We start from the raw sequence: 7,025 nt of genomic DNA, 5'->3' as shown, positions 1-7,025 counted from the left end.
TATAGTTACTAACACATTTCTAAAAACTCTGAATAACAGGTTGATAAATGTAAAACATTAAGATGAATATTATAGCAGTTTAGATGAAAGAATAGGTGAGATAAATGAGGTGTGGTGTGTCAGTGATATTTAAGCTGACTTATAGCATTAAAAGTGTTGTAAAAGAAAAGCTGGAGACACTGCATTAAGTCATATGAAAGGTGATGTAACTCTCCTACTCTATTTGCTAATAACTAGGGGGAAATGAACACAGTTCAGAAAACAGGACATTTTTGGAAGTATAATAAAATCATTTTTTGTGTTTATAAAAGTTGAAATGTAATTTCCTGAGAAAAGGCCTTTGGTGGCGTGTCTCAGTCACATGGTCCCTGTCTTTCTGAGATTTCTCCTCCACGTCATCATATTCTGTAAAATAGATACATTTACCTCTTTAATATATCCTTTGTATTGTATTAATTGTTATGTAAAACCTTAAAAATACAGTAAATGATGCACTATGTAGGAATGTCTTTAATATTCTAGCAATAAAAGAGTGAAAAAAGGACATTTATCAATTCAGCTTTCTTTATATTAACACAGGCCATGTGTATAAGATGTGGAAGTAAATGAGACATAAATATAGGTCTTATCTAAACTGCTTAATAAATATGGCTGCACTTGTTAAATGACAGAATGGAGATTACAGAACAGAAAGCTGATATTTATATTATATCTCATATATAATATAGTCACACTTTAACTTTGCTGCCTTTGCACTCGCGTACATTACCGGAATAAACATCTCACTCACTTTCTGTCTCTCCTACATCCTGTTCCTCAGTGATGACATCATCATAATCTTCTGGACTGTCTAGTGAAGAAATAAATGAATAAGTAATAAAGCACTGTGTGTGTTGCTGTTATAGTAAAATACTGAGTTACAGGGTGGTGTGATGAAGCTGAGTTACTGCTACCACCCTAACGTTGATCATTTAACTATAACAGCATGTCCCCAAGTGTTTTATTCCTCTTACACCATGGGAATTTCACAACAATCGCAGTTTTTCATTTAGTAAAGAATTAGATGTTGTAGTTTTTATCCATTTATAGTTACAGATAATGTTGTAGAGCTTTGGAAAAACAAGTTCCTTTTCTCACTTATGTCATAGCCGCTATAAACAGTGGTTCCTCACCAGCTTTTCTTTTTTTGTCTATTTCCAGAAAGAAACTGACCTGTGATGATGTTTGTGTTCGTTTCAGTGGGAACTGCATCGTCGTAGTTCTCGGACACGTCCTCTGTCAGAATGTAGAGATAAAAGCTATTAAATCCACATGAATGTCATTAATGATCATTTGGATGCTTGTGGATGCAATACTGTCACATTATTATCATACCTGTCAGTATAACTGACTTCTGATCAGCTGTAACGGCGTCATCATAATTCTCAGCTTCATCCTCTACACCAAAACACAGATATTTAAAGATATTTAAAGTGTACTGAAGAGGCAGTTTGTACACTGTGTATTTGATGACACAATGCAAAATGACATGGTATACATGTAAAAAATGTCACTACACACAAACCAATAAACAAACTTATTTGCAGTCTGTGTGTTTCATTTATACTGCTTTCTAAAACTAATCCCAAAACAGAACCACACCATCCACGTTATCAGGGATCGGTCCAGCAGTGACGGCATCATCGTAGTCCTCTGGTGGGTCAACTCTTCCTGTATCACCTAAATGAAATAAAAGCAGAGGCTCTGTACAAACAGCTCCATCACATTCTGACCTCATGGTTTAATGTGAAGTCAGTAAATTTATGTCATCAGTTAACAACTGCACCCACTTATGAAGTCACTGGTGTCGATGACATCATCATAATACTCAGCCTTTTCTCCAATCCCAGACTTTACTGTGAAAAGAACAATTGGTTTGTTTTGGGTTTTTAAACACATTTATACTCAATAAAATCCTCCTCCAAAGAAGCTTTGATAAATTTGATAAGAGGGATTTCAGAAGCTTAAAGTAAGATAAGGTTGATTGTGAGATGTCATGTGTCAGCATTAAAACACTGGAGTTCCTGTAATTCTTCTACACAATACATCATAATCACGTCTCAGAAAGGACACATTTAGTCATTTCTGATTTTTAATTGCAGTTCTAATATCTTTCAGTTAATGGAGTTAGACAAACTCACACTCTGGCCTTTTTTACCTGAGAGAAGCTCATCATCCATATGCTCATACCCAGAATGCTGTTCTTCAGAGAGGAGACTTCCTGTTAGAGGAGAGCAGCACAGTCATGACACGTGTTCAGAAAAGCAGATCACCAACACACACACACACTCATTCTCTCTCTCTCTCTCTCACACACACACACACACACACACACACAGACGCATACACACGCATACACACACACACACACACACATAGGGACTGAGGGAGAGAGAGGGGGATGCATACACAGGAAAGCGCACACACACACACACATTCTCTCTCTCTCTCACACACACACACACACAGACGCATACACATGCATACACACGCACACACACGCACACACACACACACACACACACACACACACACACACACACATTGAGGAACATACACAGATTCAAATATTAAATGTTTATCAGGACATCCAATAACCACCCTATGGTTTCTGGGGACTCACTTTTCCTTATATTAATCCAGTAAAAATAAAAAAATAAAAACATATTCAGACACATGCATACAATACACACACACTTTACATTACATTTATGGTATTTGGCCCACGCCCTTATCCAGAGCGACTTCCATTTATCTCATTCATACATCTGAGCAATTGAGGATTAAGGGCCTTGCTCAAGGGCTCAAGGGCCCAACAATGGCAGCTTGGTGGTGCTGGGGTTTGAACTCATTAACCACTGAGCTACCATTGCCACACACACACACACACTCTCTCTCTCTCTCTCTCACGCTCACACACACACACACACACACACACAGAGGGAGAGGGCAAGTTTGAGGGGGGATGCACCTGTGCAGGAAAGCACATGCACACAATTTATTTATATCACTCACACAGAGAGGAGGGAGGGAGAAAGCACCTGTACAGTGTACGGAACAGCACACACTCACTCACACGCACACACACACACACGAACGCCTACACACACACACGCACACACGCACACACACACATACTCCCATTCAGGCAAACACAGATTCAAGTACTACATTTACATTTATTCATTTAGCAGACGCTTTTATCCAAAGCAACTTACAAATGAGAAACTACAAGCAAAGCGATATATCAAGCAGAGAACAATACAAGTAGTGCTACCATACAAGATCCGTTAATCGAGTTCCAGAAGAAGCAAAGTGCACAGAGTATTAAATGTTTATCAGGACATCCAGTAACCAACATATGGTTTAAGGGGACTCACTTTCCTAGTATCCATCCAGAAAAAAACAAAACCACATATTCAGACACACACATACACACACACACACACTAAACCAAGCCTTAATAGATGTATTTTTTCCACATTAACTCTAACACACTTTTTGCTTACTTTTACTTATTTTTATATATATATATATAATCACTTTAAGTCTTGAGTGTGAATGAAGCAAGCTGATAAAATACTGTTAATTAAAATAACATACGACTCTGAATTTGAACAAATAATTTACCACCACAAAAATGTAAATTAGACCATATACGTTACTCACAGCGTGTATTTTAACTGGAAGTTACGTCCTTTACTATAGTAACAGTAAGCTGTGTGTGTGTGTGTGTGTGTGTGTGTCTGTGTGTGTGTGTGTGTGTGTGTGTGTGTGTGTGTGTGTGTGTGTCTGTGTGTGAGTATGTGTGTGTGTGTGTTCTCTCATGATCATCCATTCAGCGGTGAAATGGTTAGGAATCACTTCACTATAATTGTGACATACTGAGATGGTGTATCGTACAAAAACTGTGGTGTTTTTAAACATCTTCTTTTTGTTCTTCTTTTCTAAATTGTTCGATACCAATACCATACCATTGTGTAAGACGCAACTCTTTAGTCACGACTCACGAACGTCTGTTTTATCCGTGTAGTTTAGGTTGGTAATAAATACAAACTTCATGCAGTGACCTTTTCACAGAGAAATAACAGAGGCCTTTTTTGTCCTCAGATTTCATTTAACACTGGTGATGTCATGAGGAAGAGAAAGGGAACAGACATAAGGCAGGTTTTTACTGGCAATAAAAGACAAGTAAGTTGAGGAGAAGTTCAGAAAGTACATACGACATTTTTAAGGCCTTCATGGCACTATTCATCACATAAAGCTGAACAGCACTGTATGAATTATAGCATTTAAAGTGTTGTGTTCATGTGCTGTTTTAAGGATACAGCACAGTGGTTCACTGAAGCACACATCTGCATTACACCAACTAGTTAATCTGGCAACCTGAAAAAAGCTGACCCCCGAGAGTCAGTGTATAATTCATATATATATATATATACACACACACACACACACACACACACACACACACACACACACACACACACACCGGGAGAGAGAGGGGGGATGCACCTGTACAGGAAAGCATGCACACACACACACACACACACACACACACACACTAAATCAGAAGCTTTAATAGATGTTTATCAGCAGGATTCTGTCTCTACACCACATGTACTCTACCTGCACATTTCCTCTCACACACATTTAGTTTATTTTTATTGATTTATCATAAATGACATATATATACTAGTGCTGTGGATTTAACGTGTTAATTTAGTGTGATTAAGTACGTCATCTTACACCGCATGTAGAAAGAAAGAATTCAGACTGGATTTGGGGGAAAATATTGCTTTAATCACTGAGTTTGCATTGAGGTGTGTATTTTGTATCGAGTGATTTGATGATTTGCATGCAGTGAATTTCAGCTACAAGTTTAAATGGAATACAATAAGTGTGATGTAGAACAGTCCACATATCACTCACCTCTTTGAGTGGAGCTCGTCCTTCTTCTAGTGATGTATCTGTGGTTGATCTCCTCATAGACTGCCTCAGGCTGAGTCTTACGCCTCCTCTTAGAGACAACTGGGAGTGGATAATAATAATAATAATAATAATAATAATAATAATAATAATAATAATAACTTTTAATGAAATTCTTACAGGACAATTTTAACAGCAGGATAAAATGTAATTAGTATTTACAGGTATGTCTCGTACCTCTCCTGAGCACTCTGTTCTGGTAAAACAGGACCAGCAGAAGCACTAAGGCCAGGAAGAGCAGCGTTCCCAACACAAAGAGAACCAGTGGAGGGGTGGGTGGAGCTTTAGGTGCTGGAGGATTTGGAGTGGCTCTTACTGAAGTTAAAAACACAGAAGAGGATCTTGATACGACACTGTAATCATAAATATTTACAAAAATGATGAACAGTAACAAATATTGTATTGTAACAAATACACATACCTGATTTGGTGGTGGTGGTGGTGGTGGTGGTGGTGATGGGTGTAGTAGTGGACACGTCTGTATTTACAGAATATAAAAACACTTTCTGTCATATAATAAAATATACTCTCACTAAATAAGGGTTATGACCTGCTGATCAGTGTATTACAGTTTAGGGTCTGAGCTTTCAAACTAATATCTAAGATTATAAATAAAAGTTATCAGGTCTTAACACTGGGAGAAAAGTGTAATGAGTGGAGACAGGAAGCTGAAAAGTTAACACACCCCTCTGACCTGCACAGGTGACTCCAGCATGAGAGCAGTCAGTGTGTTTCTTCAGGGAATGATGACAGTCCCACAGGTGAATCTCATCCCCTCGACACTTCACTCTGTTCAGCCAGATAGTCCCTTCACCAGGACCAGAACTAACATTCCTATCAGCACTCAGCGCCGACCCACAGCCCAGCTGTCTGCACACCACCTGAGCGATCCTGATGTTCCACTGATCATCACAAACGGAGCCCCACGTAGCGTTATGATACACCTCCAACCTCCCAGAGCAGCTTCCCTCTACTCCACTCAGCCTGAGAGACCAGTGCTCTACATCACACACATCACACATGAGGAAACACACCCACGCTGAATAACAGCTCCAGTCACACAGCTCACTACAACACAATGATAATATAACCTTATATTATACTCAACATGCTCTAGTTTACCCAAAATTATTTTGTTTTGTTCTGAAAAAGAATCTTAAACTAATTACAAACATCCTGAAATTCAGCTGCTTATTAAATGTTATAAATAAATACATTTTCTGCAGAATAAAATAATTTGAAGCAGTAAGATCAGCTTTGGGTTCTGTTTACTGATTTTATCTCTGCTGGTTTAAGTTTCATGAAATGTGAGGAAGATTGATGCCCTCAGGATGGTTATATGAGGAAATACATTAAAGTCCTCAGAAAATGGTTTTATAAACAGATGAGGAAATATCTTCGGTCACTAACAAATGCAAATGAAGAACAGTACTAACAGCTTTTCCTTATATATCCTTACTTGAGCAGTGTTTCTGAGAGGGAAATGAAGAGCACTTTTCTTGTGTACGTAGAGACTTTCCATCATCTGCAGTAATAAAATACATGCATTAATGAAAAGTCTCACATGCAGCTTTATCTCTCAGAGCAGACTTTTCTCAGACTTCTAACATCAATTTTTGCCAAATACACTTTATATTCCAGCAACATTAGTTATACACTATTCACAATCAAACACTGCAGTTTATGGCAATGTACAGAAGCAGAAAAGTCTGACTCCTCCCACCTGTGCAGGTAATACGAGCCACCTCATCACCATTATCACATCTGTTCTGTCCCCAGGGTGAAGATGGACACTGCCACAGATTAGAGTCGTGTTTCCTACACTTCAGATAATCCAGCCAGTTAGGAGCAGATTTTACTCGTGCTTCAGTGTTTGACACATTGCCACGTCTTCCACAGTTCAGCTCTCGACACACCATGTTTACTGTCTCCTCATCCATCTGATTGTGACACACATTACCCCAGGTTCCATTGTAGAACACTTCCAGATTCCCCTC

At 38.6% G+C, this 7,025-nt stretch overlaps 1 long non-coding RNA gene across 1 annotated transcript; it reads right to left on the bottom strand.

The window, feature by feature from the left end:
* Positions 1-5,972: 5,972 nt before the first annotated feature.
* On the bottom strand, positions 5,973-6,867 carry LOC128623305 (uncharacterized). Its single transcript, XR_008388559.1, has 3 exons — positions 6,752-6,867; positions 6,488-6,553; positions 5,973-6,028 (listed from the first exon to the last, which is right to left on the bottom strand). It is a non-coding gene; the product is annotated as an uncharacterized LOC128623305 (long non-coding RNA).
* Positions 6,868-7,025: the final 158 nt, after the last annotated feature.

This window comes from Ictalurus furcatus, chromosome 19 (genome assembly GCF_023375685.1).
Source record: "Ictalurus furcatus strain D&B chromosome 19, Billie_1.0, whole genome shotgun sequence".
Lineage (NCBI taxonomy): Eukaryota > Metazoa > Chordata > Actinopteri > Siluriformes > Ictaluridae > Ictalurus > Ictalurus furcatus.
Note: the sequence above shows the minus strand (reverse complement) of the source record. Positions and strands in the feature narration are given on the sequence as shown.